General features: G+C 46.3%; 1 protein-coding gene across 2 annotated transcripts in view; it reads left to right on the top strand.

Moving 5' to 3' along the window:
- PLXNA4 (plexin A4) overlaps positions 1–20347 on the top strand; it is a 1110463-nt gene that overhangs the window by 235689 nt on the left and 854427 nt on the right. The window lies entirely within an intron of this gene.

Here is a 20347-nt window from a genome sequence, read left to right as displayed (position 1 = left end):
ACATTTATAGATAGTCCCTGCTCGGAAGAGCTTACAATCTAACTTGGACAGACAGACATAACATATAGGGTTGGGGTTGCAGAACCCAAGGTGACAGGAGTTAGGAGTCGAAAGCACTCTCAAAGAGGTGGGCTGGCATGTATAGATGATCCCTGCTCTGAAGAGCTTACAATCTAACTTGGACAGACAGACATGACATATAGGGTTGGGGTTGCAGAACCCAAGGTGACAGGAGTTAGGAGTTGAAGGCAGTCTCTAAGAGGTGGGCTTTTAACTGGGCCTTGAACACTGCCAGAGACGGAGCCCACCGTAGGGATTTGGGTAGCTTGTTCCAAGAATAGGGCACAGCAAGGCAGAAGTAACTTTCAAGCAACCAGAATCTACATTTATCTGGCATCTGTCAGTCCCCATGGGTGCCGGTTAACTGAGAGTCTGCTGTAAGTTGGATGCTAACAACCAATTATTGCAGTTAATTTGCTCCAATTAAGATCTATAAAGATGCCCATGCAAATTTTATAGCTGGTGACTGAAAAGAGGTGTGGCCATGGGCGGGGCTTGGGCGATACAGGGGTGTTCAATAACGATGTGCACAGTATGGTAGAATTTGGGGTATCCACGCCTAACTTATGTGTGATGATTTACCCCAAGTTGGAGTTGGCGTAAATTCTCATGCCCAAAATTGGGCGTGGATCCTGGCGCCATTTGCAATTCCATACACGGCACCCGCTGAAAGCGTCATTAATAGAGTAGCACTCAGGGAGCATTTTGGGGCCCCAATTTACTGAATCTAGTCCTATTAGGGTTATTCTGTATTTGCGTGAACCTTGCACACATTAATGTTTAGAATTCAATCCTATTCTATCATAGTACATATAACGTACATAGCGTGTACATGAAAGGAAGCGTACACGTGGGCGGAGCATAGGTGGGGCTCCTGGTTCCACGCAAAACTTACAGTATTCTCCAAGTTAAGTGCATTTCTGCCACATTAGGGGAGCCACAGTTATGCTTAATCCATAGCAGTGGTCATCAACACGTGGCCCCAGGGCCGCATGTGGCCCCTGAAGGCCTCCCTCAAACTGTTGGCTAAAATGCGCTGCAAATCCTGTAAACGGCATTAATTTCAATCTTGCCCACTTGGTATAGTAACTCCAAACACTCTCTTACGTGTGCAACTCAGGTGTCTCATTTATGGGATTGCTACTGTTAGACAATCCAAAATTAATTTTAAAAATATTTATTTCGTTTTCTATCCGTCCTCCCCAAAGAGCTCAGGATATACAGTCAACAGGTTACAATTTGCCATAGTCATATTATCCTTGAAGTATTGTGGAATCGATATTAATTTTTAATATTTTATACCCCGTCTGAACAAGCAGGTCAAGGTGGTTGTCAAAATTAGCAGCACGTGTAAGCTTGAAATCTTTTGGTGGCTGTCCTTTAGAAGAAAAAGATTGGAGACCACTGGTCTACAGAGTCATTGGGTAGCCATAATTATATGAGACGGGGTTAAGTCTCAACTTGTCTCCTGTATGGGTTGTATAGTCTGGCTTTTCTTAGGTTATCAGAACTACAAAGCTCTATATACGATCAATCAAACCAAGACGGTCAATTCTTTCTTTTAACTACTATTGTTAACCGAGCCGAGCCTTGTTTCTCAGGGATGACTCAGTATATAAGTCCAAGATTTAGACTAGATTAGATTGGACTAGCCCAACCTGTCTCGAATGAGCTGGAGCTGCTTGGTACTATAGAAAAGGAGAGACAGCAAAAGAAAGAGCTGAAGGATTGCCTGCCAAATCCATCTGTCATGTGAGACCGCCATTTTTTCCACCGTGTTTCCACCTTACGACAGGAAACATTTCACCTTGGAGCACAATTGCCAAGTATCTCTGTCAGCCTAGCATTGTTAAAAATCAGCATTTTGGTTGCCCTAACCAATGTCGGCAAAGGACGGGGGGTCCAACCTTACAATCTCCAGCTCATCTGAGACAGGTTGGGCTAGACCTGGTTTGGTTGATTGTATGTAGAGTCTGCAGTTCCGGCAGGCTAAGAAACGCCAGACTATGCAAGCCATACATGAGACGAGACCACTCTTGATTGATGTCTGTCTCAGATAACTGGAACCACCCAATGATCGTGTCCCATTCTATGTCTAGTACTGCTCTTTGCAGTTGGATTTGATTACTGGATTTGACCAACCCTTTACCATTGGCAATAGGCATTTCTTCAGTAGAACTCGTACTATGGAGGAAGGGCAGAGGCTCCTTGGTTGACCTTCTGCCTCTGCACCCAGAGTTTGTGCTGCTCCCAGTGACCTTGGGCAAGTCACTTAACCCTCAAGTGCTCACTGCTTGAAATGCCAAAGCAACAAAGAGGCAGTATACAAGTCCCCATTCCCTTTCATTATGCCCAGTCTCAAAGAGTAGCAACATTCCAGAGCTGAGATTGTGATGTCATAATGCCTAAGAGCCAACCTCGCCAGTGATGTCACAGTGGCTTGATTGCCCTACTCGCATAAGAATATAAGAATTGTTGCACTGGGACAGACTAAAGGTGTGGCTCACCAGAAGGGCTGCTGTCTCTGCACCCAGAGTTTGTGAGATCAAATCCCAGGGCTGCTCCTTGTGACCTTGGGCAAGTCACTTAATCCTCCAGTGCCCACTGCTTTGAAATGCAAAGGCAGCATGGTAGGCAAAATGTCAATGAAGTATTTAGGTGGTGAAATGATTCCATTTGCACAGCTCCAGCATAATAGATGCAAGACAGCTCCTCTCAAAATTAATTGCTGGGTATTTTATTTATGTACACATTACGAGCACACATTAAAGGTGAAGGCGCCCAGATGTGCACGGAGTCAACATCACTGCGAGAGTGCTGTACCCGCTTCTGATTTATGTCCTGCACAGATGGCGCAAACATTAGGTGCACTTTGTTTCTATTATTTATTCATATGCGTCTATCTATCTACCCATCCTGTCTACTCATCCATTAAAGACTCTATTACATCTTCTTTTTTGAGCAACCGCTAAAAACGGCACTGAATGTTCAAAATTCAAGATAAGATTCAGGTTAAATAGCTCCTTGGCTAAATGATGCGTATTTAACAAAAGAATATAAGAATTGTCGTACTGGGACAGATCGAAGGTCCATCAAGCCCAGTTTCCTGTTTCCAACAATGACTAACCCAGGTCCCATGTATCAGATGGGAACCCAAAGAGTAGCAACATTCCAGAGGTGAGATTGTGACATCATAATGCCTCATTCCACCAATGCCTAAGAGCCAACCTCACCAGTGACGTCACAATGGCTGATTGTCCTTTACTCGGCTCACATAAGAATATATGAATTGCCAGACCAAAGGTCCGTCAAGCCCAGAATCCTGTTTCCAACAGTGGCCAACCCAGGTCCCGCCTAGATCCCAAGTAATAAAACAGATTTTATGCTGCTTATCCTAGGAATAAGTACTGGATTTCCCCCAAGCCATCTCAATAATGGCCTACGGCCTTCTCTTTTAGGAAATTATCCAAGCCTTTTTAAAACCCCGCTAAGCTAACCGATTTCACCACATTGTCTGGCAACGAATTCCAGAGTTTAATTACAAATTGTGTGAAGAAATGTTTTCTTTGGTTTGTTTTAAATCTACTGCTTAATAGCTTCATCGTACCTCCCCTAGTCCTATGTCGGAGGCCAAATTTTTAATTAAGATACTTAGGGGTCCTTTTATTAAGGTATGTTAACCGATTTAGTGCACCTTAATAAAAGGACCCCTTAGTCTTAGTAGAAGTATAGGGTTACATCCTCTCCAACCCCACGCCGGCTCTGTGATGTAAACAAAACAAATAAAAAAGACTTTTTTCTCTCTCTGTTAGGTCCTAGCTCACGCTCGCTGTCTAACACCAGCTCTGGCAGGATACACATTTCAAAACTGACATATTGTAATCACAAAATAGAAAATAAAATTATTTTTCCTACCTTTTGTTGTCTGGTCATTATTCAAATCATGTTGTGGTCCCAGGCTCTGGTTGTCTTCTGATAACTCACTTGACAGGGTCTCCTTTCTTCTTTCCTTCCCTCCCCCGGAGGTCTGGGGTCTTTCCTTTTGGTCCAAGATTTGGCTCTCCGTTCCTTCCCTCCCTCCATACCGGCTTCCCAGACTCGCATTAAAGCAGCCTTCAGAGGATCGCCAGTCAGCTGTAGCGATCCTAGCAAGCTGCCGTCGGCCTCTGCAGCACATTCCCTCTGCCGCGGTCCCGCCCCTCCTCTGACGTACGGGACCACGGCAGAGGGAACGTGCTGCTGAGGCTACGGCAGCCTGCTAGGATCGCTATAGCCGTCCAGCGATCCTCTGCAGGCTTCGTTAATGTGAGAGCGGGAAGCCGCGTGAACCTACATCTGATGCGGAGCTTGTGCCTGATGTCTGCCGGCGGGCCAGCTCAAGTTCAAATTTGTACTTGTCTGGTGGGCCAAATTTTATTACACTGGCCCGCAGGCCAGAGTTTGACATGTCTGACTTAGAACAAATAATCTTTGGCTAATGTTTAGGCGGTATATACATTTACAAATCAAGATAAGGATGGAACTAAGGCTTCCTCGGGTGATTACATTACATTAGTGTCTTCTATCCCGCCAATACCTTTCGGTTCTAGGCGGTTTACAAGAGTTGGCCCAGACATTTCCAGGGAGAATGCATGGTTAATAGATGCAGTATGCGTCGAGGTCTGTGGAGGGTCGATCAGGTTTAGTTACATAGTAACATAGTAGATGACGGCAGATAAAGACCCGAATGGTCCATCCAGTCTGCCCAACCTGATTCAATTTAAATTTTTTTCTTCTTAGCTATTTCTGGGCAAGAATCCAAAGCTTTACCCTGTACTGTGCTTGGGTTCCAACTGCCGAAATCTCACCCATCTATACCCATCTACACCCTCCCAGCCATTGAAGCCCTCTCCTGCCCATCCTCCACCAAACGGCCATACACAGACACAGACCGTACAAGTCTGCCCAGTAACTGGCCTAGTTCAATATTTAATATTATTTTCTGATTCTAAATCTTCTGTGTTCATTCCACGCTTCTTTGAACTCAGTCACCGTTTTTCTCTCCCTCTCTTTCTTTGTCTTACTCTCTCTTTCTTTCTTTCTCTTGCTCTTTCAAGTTTCAAGTTTATTAGGATTTTATATACCGCCTATTAAGGTTATCTAAGCGGTTTTTTACAATCAGGTACTCAAGCATTTTCCCTATCTGTCCCAGTGGGCTCACAATCTATCTAACGTACCTGGGGTTATGGAGGATTAAGTGACTTGCCCAAGGTCACAAGGAGCAGCGCAGGGTTTGAACCCACAACCCCAGGGTGCTGAGGCTGTAGATGCAACCACTGCGCTACACACTCCACACTCCTCTTTCTTTGTCTCTCTCTCTCTTTCTTTGTCTCACTCTCTCTTTCTTTCTTTCTCTCACTTTTTCTTTGTCTTTCTTTCGTTCTTTCTTTGTCTTTGTCTTTCTCTCTTTTTTTTTCTCTTTCTCTTTCTCTCTCTCTTTGTCTTTCTCTCTTTCTTTGTCTTTTTCTCTCTTTTTCTTTCTTTGTCTTTCTCTCTTTTTCTTTCTCTCTCTCATAGTAACATAGTAGATGACGGCAGATAAAGACCCGAATGGTCCATCCAGTCTGCCCAATCTGATTCAATTTAAATTTTTTTAATTTTTTCTTCTTAGCTATTTCTGGGCAAGAATCCAAAGCTCTACCCGGTACTGTGCTTGGGATCCAACTGCCGAAATCTCTGTTAAGACTTACTCCAGCCCATCTACACCCTCCCAGCCATTGAAGCCCTCCCCTGCCCATCCTCCACCAAACAGCCAGACACAGACCGTGCAAGTCTGCCCAGTACTGGCCTTAGTTCAATCTTTAATATTATTTTCTGATTCTAAATCTTCTGTGTTCATCCCACGCTTCTTTGAACTCAGTCACAGTTTTACTCTCCACCACCTCTCTCGGGAGCGCATTCCAGGCATCCACCACCCTCTCCGTAAAGTAGAATTTCCTAGTTAGATCATTTGACAAATTTCTTGAATAGAAAAGTTTCAAGTTCTTTGTTGAATGTTTTGATTTTGGGCGTCATAGTCAACAGATTGGAGAGGAGGCGGTCTAGTCTCGCTGCTCTGGTGGCTAATAGTCCGTCGTGTATTTTTTTTGCTTTGTATGTCTTTGATTGGGAGGTGGGTAAGGTGTGCTTGAGTTCTCCTTGGTCTGGATGTGTTTTTCCTGATTAGGCGGTCGTTCGGGTAGCTTGGTCCGTTTCCATTTAGGGCTTTGAATAGGGGGCAGTAGAATTTGTATTGTATGCGTGCTCGTACCGGGAGCCAGTGTGAATCTCGGAAGGCGGCGGTGATGTGGTCATATTTTCTCAGCGAGTAAATCAGTCTAAGAGCTGTATTTTGGACCGTTTGTAATTGTTTTAGCATGTTGGTTGGGCATGACGGGTATAGGATGTTACAGGAGTCCTAGGTTTAGCGCTTGTACCAAGAGTTTGAATTGTTCGTTGTTGAAGTATTTTCGGATTTGCCTTAGCTTGCGCACGGTTGCGAATGCCTTCTGGATCGTTTTGCTGATTTGAAGTTGCATGGTGCAGCCTCTGTCTATCATTATTCCCAGCAGTTTTAGGTTGGATTGCGTGGGGTATGTGATGGAGTCTATTTCTAGGTTTGTTATGGTTGGGGGTTTTGTTTTTTTACAGAAGTAAGAAATTGGTTTTGCCTCGATTCAGCTTTAATTTGTGGTCTCTCATCCATTACGAACGAAGACTCTTAGCGTTGCTTCCCAGGCCTGGTTCCAGCTGAGCTGGAAGTGTCTCCAGGAGAGGGCTGAAGTTTCTGGCAGCGCTGGGGGAGCCTGCGGAAATAAATCAAGGACCTGCCTGCATTTGAACGTGACATTTGAAAATAGACTCCATTATCGTATATTATATCATTGACGGCACATACTTGGATTACGAACGCTAATGTGATGATTTCACATAACACATTTCATAATCCAATTAAAATGTCTTCCTCTGCGTGGAGCACCGGACAGAAATGTACGACAGGGGTACGTTAATCCAGCCATCGAGTGGCAGCTTCACAGTCTTAACAAAGATATCACAGTCTTAACAAATCAGGGTAAGCATTTTCCTTCATCTGTCCTGGCGGGTTCACAATCTATGGTGCGCACTTTGTGGCCTACTGAATTAGTTATTCCGAAAATCAGTCCCTTAAATATTTGAACTGGACACTTCAGTCATGCGAGATAGTGTAGATTGATCTTGTTTGGTGTAGGACAGTGTTCTTCACTATAAGACTCGGGGATCAATGGTGGCCCTAGAGCGGCTCGCGTTATCATTCTGACTTTTTTTCCCCTACCCTGTCACCAGTGGCGAAGCGAGGGTGAGAGAGGCGCCTGGGGCGATGGTGCCTCTCCCCTATCCCCGTCTCCACCTCCCTGCTTCTTCCCCGACCCTGCCTGCCGCACGTGCCCTCCCTTCCCCTCTCCCGTACCTCACGACCCCCGTAGGCTCTCCCTCTGACATCACTCATAATGCGCAGCACCCGGAAATGACAGCGGGAGAGACGACAGGGTTGCGAAGAGCGACTTGAGCCAGAGGTATGGGGGAAGGGAAGAGGGGGCACGCGTGGAGGGGAGAAATGGGAAGAGGCGGGGGCGCAGAGAGGAGGAGGGGTGCCGGAGCCCCCACCAACATGGCACCCAGGGAGGACCGCCCCCTCACCCTCCCCCCTTACTGCGCCACTGCCTGTCACTACAGAAAGGGGGACGTGCTTGAAGGACAAGGCATCTCTCAATAGGTGAAGACAATGTTTTTGGAAATGCCCACCTGCTCGAGGATACTCTCAATAAAAAGTTCAAAGGCAGACTGGTGGGGTTGATGTCATTGACGCACAGTGGCATAGCGAGGGTAGGGGATGCCCGGGGCGGAGGTGCTCTTCCACGCCCTCCCCTTCCCAAACCTGTACCCTATAAAACATAGTGTACTTAGAGCATTAGGTATGGTAAGCTCGATCTCCAGTCCCTTCCCCCCCAGGCCCACCCATTCTTGGCTCAGGCCCACCCAAGACAAGTCAGCGGTGGCTGCCTTTCTCCCCCTCTTTCCCACATCTGGATCCAGCCTTTGCCCCGCTCTCTGGCCTCAGCCTGGCAACTCCCCCCCCTCTCTCTAAACCTCCCTCTAACTGTTTTACCTCATCGTCCTTGCAGGTGGGGGCAGCGATACGCATCCCCTGCCTGCACTGGCTCTGCAGTCTTCCCTCTGCTGTGCCCCTTCGTGTTTTCTTTCTGGCGGGATGTGGCAGAGGGAACCCCGCGGGGCCAACGCAAGTAGCAAATGATCTAACTGACTTTTTCAATCCCTCCCCAGATCCTAACGCTTCATCTAATCAACTATCTTGTGATTTTATCGGATATATCCAGATCATCTCTTTTGTAATCCGCCTAGAACCGCAAGGTATTGGCGGAAAAAAGGACATTAACGTAATGTGCATTGCTGCTGCCGCCAGCCAGAAGCTGAGGTACATCGGGAGGGGAGGTTGACAGGCTGTGAGCAGGAGAGGGTGGCATTGAATGACTGCTCCAGGGGCAGAAGGAGAGGAGGCAAGATGCGGGATGAAGTATTGTGTTGGAGACGGCAGAGGCTGTAGTTTGGGAAGGCTCACCCAACATAACTATAGGCCCATCCGTAACAACAGGCCCGGCTACGCAACTGCCACCATCGGACAGTGGTTCAGTCGCTAGTTTCCTCTTCCCTCTTCCAGTTGCATCGAGACTATGCCAGGGGGCATCAAATACATAAGAAGATAAGAATAACCCTACTGGGTCAGACCAATGGTCCTTCTAGCTCAGTAGCAAATCCAGGTCAGTAGTACCTGGCCAAAACCCAAAGAGTCGCAACATTCCATACAGAATGCCAAAGAATAGCAAGATTCCGGAATCCCAAGAGTAGCAACATTCCATACAGAATCTCAAAGAATAGCAAGATTCCGGAATCCCAAGAGTAGCAACATTCCATACAGAATCTCAAAGAATAGCAAGATTCCGGAATCCCAAGAGTAGCAACATTCCATACAGAATCCCAAAGAATAGCAAGATTCCGGAATCCCAAGAGTAGCAACATTCCATACAGAATCTCAAAGAATAGCAAGATTCCGGAATCCCAAGAGTAGCAACATTCCATACAGAATCTCAAAGAATAGCAAGATTCCGGAATCCCAAGAGTAGCAACATTCCATACAGAATCTCAAAGAATAGCAAGATTCCGGAATCCCAAAGAGTAACAAGATTCTAGAATTCCAAAGACTAGCAACATTCCGTGCCACCAGGGCAAGCAGAGGCGTTCCTCCAGGGCTGCAGTGCCCATAGCAAGTGTTCTATGGGATTAGTACTCCTTTAGAAAGTGTTAATTAGGAAACAGCGTGTTTATCCTCTGAAGCCGACCACTGGCAGCTGTGAACAGATCACTAAACTGTAAATGAAAAATTCATGGGAAAGACTGAAGAATTTTGGTTTTTTTTTAAATAATTCATACAGTGACACTAAAGGTCCTTTCTCTCTCTCCTTCTGCCAGTCAGCGATACCAGAGCTATAATGCTTTGCTGATGCCAGACTATTTGTACATTTTGGGACAGAAACACTCAGTTTTTAAAAAATCATTTTTCCCCTCCTTGTAAATCGAATGCACAAAGAACATAAGAACATAAGAACTGCCATCTCCGGATCAGACCTTCGGTCCATCAAGTCCGGCGATCCGCACACGCGGAGGCCCTGCCAGGTGTACACCTGGGGTAATTTATAGTCCACCATATCCTTACATGCCTCTCTTAAGGAGATATGCATCTAGTTTGCTCTTGAAGCCTAGGACGGTTGATTCCGCAATAATCTCCTCTGGGAGGGCATTCCAGGTGTCAACCACTCTCTGAGTGAAGCAGAACTTCCTGACATTAGTCCTGAACCTGTCTCCCCTTAGCTTCATTACATGTCCTCTAGTCCGTGTCAAATTGGACAATGTAAATAATCTTCTCTGCTCTATTTTGTCGATTCCTTTCAGTATTTTGAAGGTCTCGATCATATCCCCACGCAGTCTCCTTTTCTCAAGGGAGAACAATCCCAGTGCTACTGTTCCCCACCTCCCGCTGCCCAACAAAACACTCTCAGCCCACCTCAGCACGAGGGGTTAATGCTGTCTTTGAGCCTGCGATCTGTGTCTCAGTGGCTCCACTTTAGGAAGTGATATGATGTGGCCACAAATTTGTTTAAGCCGACTCATCATCAGATATGACCTGCCACCCCCCTCCCCACCCTCATTGCAAATTTTTGTCCATTGTGGGGGCAACTGTATACCTGGGAGCCAAAATTTTGGTTCCCAGATTAAGTGAGAGGTAAGCACTGTGTCCTCTAGTGGCGTTGCTGCCAGTGGGAGGCGGTGTTTCATTACACTGCCGCCTCCGTATTCACGATTTCTGTATCCACGGATTCACTTATTCACGATTTTAAACCTAAAATTCCTTTTTCTTTCTTGGGCTATTTTAAGCCCTGTAAGCCCCCCCCCTTAAGCCTTACCTGGAGGTTTAGCGGGTTTTCAGGTAGGAGTGATCTTCCCACGCTCCTGCCCAGTGCAGATCGCTCACAGGAAATGGCTCGAGAGACTACGGGAGCTCAAGGCAGCCATTTCCTATGAGTGATCCGCATGAGGCAGGAGCGTGAGAAGATCACTCTTACCTGAAAACCCGCTAGACCTCCAGGTAAGGCTTAAGGGTTTAAAATAGCTGGGGGAAGCGGTGGTTAGGGGCAGAATCAGCCAGAATATTATTCGCGGTTTTTTAATATTTGCAGGCCGGCTTTGCCCCTAACCACCGCGAATGCGGAGGGGGAAGTGTACTGTGCTTTCATTCATTAGGGACAAGTAGGTTCCCTGCAGTCTTGCTTGTCTCTCACTATTGAAAATGTGATAGTGGTCTCCTATTCCGTTTAATTGAGATCTTTATTATTTTTTTGAATACATTTTTCCTGATATTTTCTTTGTTCTTGCGGACTAAATAATACTTATTATTATTTCCTGTATTTGTTAAATCTGAATTAGTCAATGAGACTTAAGATATTAATTCCTAATTCTTATGCACGTTTGTTACTTGTTTATCATACTAAAAAATTTGAATAAAGAAAAAGTTAAAAAAAGAAAGAAAATGTGATAGTGAAACAGCACCCCCTGCTGGCAGGACTGTAGGTGGAGGACTCTTACTGAGCTTAGGGCCAGCTTAAGGCCCCATTCCATAGACGTTGGAATGGGGGAAGCCACAGGGGTCATGGCCTTCCCAAAAATTGGCGGTCAATGGTTGGTGCCCACCCTCTTACCCGTTTCCCGACATTGCACTGTAAATCTTCAGGGCAGCTGCCGTCGCGCAGCATCAAAGAGCAGCCCAGCCCCGGAACCCTTCATTCTATTTCCGGGGGCAGGCCTGCTCGTTGATGCAGCTAGTGAAAGGTATGGAGAACCTGGACTATGAGGAATGACTTAGGAGACTGGGGTTGTTCTTCCTTGAGAAGAGGAGACTGCGAGGGGATCTGATCGAGACTTTCAAAATACTGAAAGGATTCGACAAAATGGAGCAGGGAAAGCAGTTATTAACAATGTCCAATGTGACAAGCACAAGAGGACATAGACTGAACCTGAGGTCCAGGACGAATATCAGAAAGTTCTGTTTCACGCAGCAAGTGGTGGACACCTGGAATGCTCTCCCAGAAGAAGTAATTGCAGAATCCACCATTCCAGGATTTAAGGGTAAATTAGATGCACATCTCCCTTGAGAAGCATACGGTGATATGGGGACTAAAACTAGGCCAGGGTACACCTGGCGGGGCCTCCGCGTGTGCGGATCACCGGACTTGATGGACCCAGGGTCTGATCTGGAGATGGCAATTCTTATGTTCTTATGTATCAAGATTCCGTGCAGAATCTCAAAGTGTAGCAAGATTCCAAAACCCCAAATAGTAGCAGCATTTCGGAACCCCAAAGAGTATCAAAGCTGAGAGGGGATAGGTCCAGGACGAATATCAGGAAGTTCTGTTTCACGCAGCGAGTGGTGGACACCTGGAACGCTCTCCCAGCGGAAGTAATTGCAGAATCCACCGTTCTAGGATTTAAGGGTAAACTAGATCAGTGGTTCCCAACCCTGTCCTGGAGGAACACCAGGCCAATTGGGTTTTCAGGCTAGCCCTAATGAATATGCATGAAGCAAATTTGCATGCCTATCACTTCCGTCATATGCAAATCTCTCTCATGCATATTCATTAGGGCTAGCCTGAAAACCCGATTGGCCTGGTGTTCCTCCAGGACAGGGTTGGGAATCACTGAACTAGATGCACATCTCCTTAAGAGTGGCATAGAGTGATACAGGGAAGGGTAAATTAGATGCACATCTCCCTTGAGAAGCATACGGTGATATGGGGACTAAAACTAGGCCAGGGTACACCTGGCGGGGCCTCCGCGTGTGCGGATCACCGGACTTGATGGACCCAGGGACTGATCCGGAGATGGCAATTCTTATGTTCTTCTTATGTTCTTATTCTGCAAATTAACCCCAAATTCTTCAGGCAGTGGTGTAGTAAAGGGAGGTACAGCACCCCTTCTCCTGTCTGCCTCCCTGCATCTTCCCATTCCTCCCCTCCATGTGCGTGCCCCCTTCCCTTCCCCCACACCTCTACTTGAAGTTGTTCGCGGCGGTCAAGAACGTGTGCTTTGCACCCCCGTCGGGTCTCCCGCCGATGTCACTTCCAGATGCTGCGCATAGGAAGTGATGTCAGAGGGAGAACCAGCCTGGGGGAAGGGATGGTGGGGACACATGGCAGGCGGGATCGGGAAAGGAGCGCAGGGCTCAGGGTGGGGGAGGGGCATCACGGCCCCCGGGCGCTTTTTACCCTCACTATACCACTGTCTATAGGTGGGGCTTAGAATTGTGCATGCAAATTTTGTGCACACTCCCAGTCTGTGCACACAATTTAATTGAGTAACATGACAATTAGTACCAATAATTGGGTGTTAACAATCAATTACTGGCGCTAATTGGCAGCTATTTGAATTTACATGTGCATAAATGTTTAGTGCAGGACTCAAAAGGGGGTGTTCAAGAAAGCCTGGGATAGGCACATGGGTCTCTGAGAGAGAGATGGAGATAATGATTACTGCGGATGGGCAGCTCTATGACATTACAATGCAGGTGTAAAGAGCCTTAGCCTATAGGAAGAGGAGATGCAAATGTTAAGAACCTTAGCCAATAGGGAGAGAGAGAATGATTACTGCGGATGGGCCATTTGGCCTTTTTCTGCCATCATGTTTCTATAACCATAAAGCTTTATGACCTCACAATGCAGGTGGAAAGAGCCTTAGCCTATAGGAAGAGGAGATGCAAATGTTAAGATCCTTAGCCAATAGGGAGAGGAGGAGAGAGTGGATACTGCAGATGGGCCAACTGGATGGTCCATTTGGCCTTTATCTGCCTTCGTGTTACAATGTTTCTATAACCATCAAGTTCTATGACATCACAATGCAGGTGTAAAGAGCCTTAGCCTATAGGAAGAGGAGATGCAAATGTTAAGAGCCTTAGCCAATAGGGAGAGAGAGAATGGTTACTGCGGATGGGCCATTTGGCCTTTATCTGCCATCATGTTTCTATAACCATAAAGCTCTATGACCTCACAATGCAGGTGGAAAGAGCCTTAGCCTATAGGAAGAGGAGATGCAAATGTTAAGATCCTTAGCCAATAGGGAGAGGAGGAGAGAGTGGATACTGCAGATGGGCCAACTGGATGGTCCATTTGGCCTTTATCTGCCTTCGTGTTACAATGTTTCTAGAACCATCAAGTTCTATGACATCACAATGCAGGTGTAAAGAGCCTTAGCCTATAGGAAGAGGAGATGCAAATGTTAAGAGCCTTAGCCAATAGGGAGAGAGAGAATGGTTACTGCGGATGGGCCATTTGGCCTTTATCTGCCATCATGTTTCTATAACCATAAAGCTCTATGACCTCACAATGCAGGTGGAAAGAGCCTTAGCCTATAGGAAGAGGAGATGCAAATGTTAAGATCCTTAGCCAATAGGGAGAGGAGGAGAGAGTGGATACTGCAGATGGGCCAACTGGATGGTCCATTTGGCCTTTATCTGCCTTCGTGTTACAATGTTTCTAGAACCATCAAGTTCTATGACATCACAATGCAGGTGTAAAGAGCCTTAGCCTATAGGAAGAGGAGATGCAAATGTTAAGAGCCTTAGCCAATAGGGAAAGAGAGAATGGTTACTGCGGATGGTCCATTTGGCCTTTATCTGCTTTTATGTCTCTAAAATGAAATGAATACGCAAGACTAATGTGGTGAATAACAAACAAACAACTTATTCTTTGTTGTTTCAAACAATTAATCACTTGATAGCCTCAGGGGATCCATCTCTGCAGTAATGAACCTCTAAAGCAAAGACAACTTCAGTCCCGCCATTCTGATCCAGCCGCTGGACGTTTCATGCAAACATGTTCAGAGTGGCCTTCAGCCCTCGGCACCATCTAACAGCCCCGTTCTGTAGATTTTTGAGTTTTATGATCCTTCTCTATGTAAGTAGTTCTCGGCGATTTATTGCTACCTGACTGTTTCATGAAGTCACAGCAGTGATTTGCACGCTGCTTGGACCGGAGCTAGATGTCGTGCCAGCAGACCCTGGCAGCAGACCAGCTCCGTGGTTCAGGTTTATGTCATTCTCACACCGATGACAGGAAAGGGCAGTGAAGGAAAGCACAGCTGGGCCAGTGAAATTGTGCTTCAGCGGAGGCTGGAATAAGGCCTCTCACATTCCGGGTACAGCAAAAGCCCTAGGGGGAAAGTCTATAGCCACCAGCTCCTGAGGATGGGAACAGGGCATGCAAAAATTTAATTTATCTCGTGCTTTTTCAGTGGAAGATGGTGAGTCAAATTCAGGTACAACCAAGTTTACCAAGCTTATTTGGTATTTCTATATACCGCCTGGCAATGGAGATTGTCTAAGTCAGGGGTAGGCAATTCCGGTCCTCGAGAGCCGGAGCCAGGTCAGGTTTTCAGGATATCCTCAATAAATATGCATGAGATAGATTTGCGTCTCAAGGAGGCAGTGCATGCAAATCCATCTCATACATATTCATTGTGGAGATCCTGAAAACCTGGCCTGGCTCCGGCTCTCGAGGACCGGAATTGCCTACCCCCGGCACTCAAGCATTTTTCCCTATCTGTCCTGGCAGGCTCACAATCTACCATACCTGGGGGTAGGGGTAAAATCTGGACCCATAGACCCACCCCCAGGCCCACCAAGATCTACCCATCCCCGCACCATCACGCCTACACCATGCCCCAAGCCCCGCCCCCTCAGCCTGTTCTCTTTGGCCAGGAGGGCATCCGTGCCTGCGCGGATGAAACTCAAATGATGTCATGTGTGATGTCACATTTGATGTCGCCGCAATGCATCCATGTATGCGCGGATGCCCCTCCAGACAAAGTGCCGGGTTTTGAAAAGCCGTCCGGACACCTAGCCATGCTCTCTAAAAAGAGAAGAAGTCCAGATAAATCCGGACATCTAGTAACCCTAACCTGGGGCAATGGAGAATTAAGTGACCTGCCCAGGGTCACCAGGAGCAGCGCTGACCTTGAACCCACAACCTCAGGGTGCTGAGGTAGCAACTCTAACCACTAGGCCACTCCTCCTTGCAACAGAGAGTTAATCTCCTGAATTCTACGAGTATAAAGGTCATTAAAACTCTGGCACTCATTTGGGTGCTCAGGGGTCATCTAAGCAGCTTAGAACAGGGGTAGCCAACCTTGGCCCTTGCCAGGTCGGGTTTTCAGGATTTCCCCAATGAATATGCATGAGATCTATTTGCATACGATGGAAGCAGTGCGTGCAAATAGATCTCATGCAAATTCATTGGGGAAATCCTGAAAACCCGAGCGGATTGCGGCCCTCGAGGACTGGCTTAGAGGGAACAGTAGCCACATAATGGAGCCGGATCGGTCCTGGGGTGCTCCCTTTGCTAGTCGGGTTTTCAGAATTTGCATCAGATTGATTTACATACGCTGCCTCCATTATATGCAAATCTCTTTCATGCACATTCATTAAGGGTGTTCTGAGAACCTGGCAGGCAGGGGAATGCTCCGGGATCGACTTGGAAAGACTCTTTGTTGCTTAATGCCCACCTTTGTGAGGTTGCTTTTAACTCCTAACCCACACTTGCTTGTAAGGGGTGTCAGATCAAAAGCGCGCCCGGACAATTGAGCGCAACGTGGAGGCGCGCGCTGCTCAAAATTACTGTTTTTAGGGCTCCGACGGGGGGGGCGTGGGGGGGAATCCCCCCACTTTACTTAATAGAGATCGCGCCGTGTTGTGGGGGCGTTGTGGGGGGCTTGGGGGGTTGTAACCCCCCACATTTTACTGAAAACTTCACTTTTTCCCTGTTTTTAGGGAAAAAGTTAAGTTTACAGTAAAATGTGGAGGGTTACAACCCCCCAAACCCCCCATAACGCCGGCGCGATGTCTATTAAGTAAAGTGGGGGGGTTCCCCAACAAAACCCCCTGTCGGAGCCCCTAAAAACAGTAATTTTGAGCAGCGCGTGCCTCCACGCTGCGCTCAATTGTCCGGGCGCGCCTTTGTCTTTCACGCCGTTGTCTATGAACCTTTGTAAGGTACCCATGACTGAGAAACTCCCAGTGGTGTGCGGTGAGGGGATTCAGTGAATCCCCAGCTCTACAGCCCTGCTTTTTCATTTTTTTGGCTAGACGTAGTTTGATTTGTCAAGTAGGCAACCTGCTCAACCAGTCCAACTGCATCAAACAAAAAGTAACCCCCCCCCAAAAAAAAAAAAAAAGCAAAGTGGGACTCAGGCTGTGGATTCTCCGAACCTCCTGAAGGCCCTGACAGTACTGATCTGAATTTGATTGGCTGAGTAGCATCTGCTCAACCAATCAAATTCAGAGCAGTACCCTCAGGGCCTTTAGGGAGTGAGGTGAATCCCCTGAAGGCCCTGACCAGACGCTATTGCTAACCCCCTAATTGTCCTGTTTATCTGATTAGATTATAAGCTCTACCGAGCAGGGACTGTCTCTTGAATGTTTTAATGTACAGCTCTGCATATGTCTAGCAGTGCTTTAGAAATGATAAGCAGAATTGGTATGTAATTAAATCGAATCTATTTATATATAGATCACTTAATCTCAAAAGTTGGTCCAGAATGAATTACAATTAGAAAAAGAAATAATTACAAGGCTAAATTAGATATTTTTGAAACAAATGTTTTTGTTTTCAAAAAAAATAATATATGAAGATGCCTGAGTTAAAAGAGTTGGCAGCTTGTTTTATTATTATCAAATTATTTAAATACCACTTAGATTCTCATGTGGTTATCATTCAGGTACTTTATCATTTTTCCCTCTCTGTCCTGTTGGCCCCAAACTCTATCTAGTGTACCTGGGGCAATGAGGGGATTAAGTGACTTGCCCAGGGTCACCAGGAGCAGCCAGGGATTTGAACCCACAACCTCAGGGTGCCGAGGCTGTAGCTCTAAGCACAGCGCCACCTAATTCAACAGGTGTAAGCATTTCACAATGCAATACCTTAGAACAGTGGTTCTTAACCCTGTCCTGGAGACCCCCCAGCCAGGTTTTCAAGATATCCCTAATGAATATGCATGAGAGATTTGCATATAATGGAAGTGGTAGGTATGCAAATCTCTCTCATGCATATTCATTAGGGATATCTTGAAAACCTGGCTGGGGGGGACCCCAGGACAGGGTTGAGAACCACTGCCTTAGAAGAACGAAAGGAATTGCAAAAATGATCATCTTATAATATGAATATATTATAAATATAAAGATAAAACTGTGTTGTTCCAGAAACAGGAACTGCCTTCTGTTTTTGTCCATAAAGCATGTGTACAGTATACCTGGTAGAAGAACGTTTAAGGAAAAACATCAGAAAGGTAATTAAAAATGTTTTACAAATAAAGCTAGGTCTAAAAGTGAAAGGGAGAAGTTGTGCCTATATATAGATCTGGTTAGATTTAAGTATTTGAGCCTGAAAAGGGACATGTTTCGATCATGTCCCCTCTCAATCTCCTCTGTTCAAGGGAGAAGAGGCCCAGCTTCTCTAATCTCTCGTTGTACGGCAACTCCTCCAGCCCCTTAACCATCTTAGTCGCTCTTCTCTGGACCCTTTCGAGTAGTACCGTGTCCTTCTTCATGTACGGCGACCAGTGCTGGACGCAGTACTCCAGGTGAGGGCGCCCCATGGCCCGGTACAGCGGCACGATAACCTTCTCCGATCGGTTCGTGATCCCCTTCTTAATCATTCCTAGCATTCTGTTTGCACTTTTTGCCGCTGCTACGGCGCGGACGGCTTCATCAACTTGTCAATCAGTACTCCCAAGTCTCTTGAAAGTGAACGTACTTTTCAACATATGGACTTTCATGAATTTTCAAAGCAGAAGATGCTCATTCCTCCATGTTTAACCTTCCCTGGGTATTTGTTACCTTTAACCTGCTTCATAATTATTTATTTATTCAGTTTTCTATACCGTTCTCCCAGGGGGAGCACAGAACATCAATTTATTGAAGTACTCAAACGTTTTCCTCTGTCTGCCCCAGTGGGATCACCTGGGGCAATGGGGGGATTAAGTGACTTGTCCAGGGTCCCACGGAGCAGCGTGGGTTTGAACCCACAACCTCAGGGTGCTGAGGCGGTAGCTTTAACCACTGGGCCACTCTAGAGACAAAAATGTAGTAATAGTGAGCCGACTATAGGACATTGTAACATCATTAATGAGGTTGGCTCTTATTGGTGGAATGGGGCATTATGACATCACAATACCAGCTCTGGCTTTCAGAGGCTGAAATTTTTCACATTATTTATTCAGTTTTCTATACCTTTCTCCCAGGAGAGCTCAGATCTGTATACATGAATTTATTCAGGTACTCAAGCATTTTTCCCAGTCCTGGTGGACTCACAATTTATCCAATGTACCAGGGGCAATGGGGGGATTTAGTGACTTGCCCAGGGTCACAAAGAGCAGCGTGGGTTTGAACCCACAACCTGAGGGTGTTGAGGCTGTAGCTTTAGCCACTGCACCACTCTAGAAACCAAAATGTAGTAAAAGTGAGCCAAGTATAGGCCAATCAAGCCATTGTGATGTCACTGATGAGGGTGGCTCTTATTGGTGGAATGAAGCATTGTGATGTCACAATACCAGCTCTGGTTACCAGAGGCTGAAATTTTTCATATTGTTTATTTATTACTGTTCTCCCAGGGGAGCTCAGAACAGTTACATGAATTTATTCAGGTACTCAAGCATTTTTCCCTGTCTGTCCTGGTGGGCTCACAATTTATCCAATGTACCAGGGGCAATGGGGGGATTTAATGACTTGCCCAGGGTGGGTTTGAACCCACAACCTGAGGGTGTTGAGGCTGTAGCTTTAGCCACTGCACCACTCTAGAAACCAAAATGTAGTAAAAGTGAGCCAAGTTTAGGCCAATCAAGCCATTGTGACATCACTGATGAGGTTGGCTCTCAGGCATTGGTGGAATGAGGCATTATGATGTCACAATACCAGCTCTGGTTATTAGAGGCTGAAACTTTTCATACTATATTTATTCAGTTTTCTCTACCGTTCTCCCAGGGGAGCTCAGAACAGTTACATGAATTTATTCAGGTACTCAAGCATTTTTCCCAGTCCTGGTGGACTCACAATTTATCCAATGTACCAGGGGCAATGGGGGGATTTAGTGACTTGCCCAGGGTCACAAAGAGCAGCGTGGGTTTGAACCCACAACCTGAGGGTGTTGAGGCTGTAGCTTTAGCCACTGCACCACTCTAGAAACCAAAATGTAGTAAAAGTGAGCCAAGTACAGGCCAATCAAGCCATTGTGACATCACTGATGAGGTTGGCTCTCAGGCATTGGTGGAATGAGGCATTATGATGTCACAATACCAGCTCTGGTTATTAGAGGCTGAAACTTTTCATACTATATTTATTCAGTTTTCTCTACCGTTCTCCCAGGGGAGCTCAGAACAGTTACATGAATTTATTCAGGTACTCAAGCATTTTTCCCTGTCTGTCCTGGTGGGCTCACAATTTATCCAATGTACCAGGGGCAATGGGGGGATTTAATGACTTGCCCAGGGTGGGTTTGAACCCACAACCTGAGGGTGTTGAGGCTGTAGCTTTAGCCACTGCACCACTCTAGAAACCAAAATGTAGTAAAAGTGAGCCAAGTACAGGCCAATCAAGCCATTGTGACATCACTGATGAGGT

This window comes from Geotrypetes seraphini, chromosome 9 (assembly GCF_902459505.1).
Source record: "Geotrypetes seraphini chromosome 9, aGeoSer1.1, whole genome shotgun sequence".
In the NCBI taxonomy this organism is placed as follows: domain Eukaryota; kingdom Metazoa; phylum Chordata; class Amphibia; order Gymnophiona; family Dermophiidae; genus Geotrypetes; species Geotrypetes seraphini.
The sequence above is the reverse complement of the archived record's forward strand: the minus strand, read 5'-3'. Positions and strand labels throughout refer to the sequence as shown.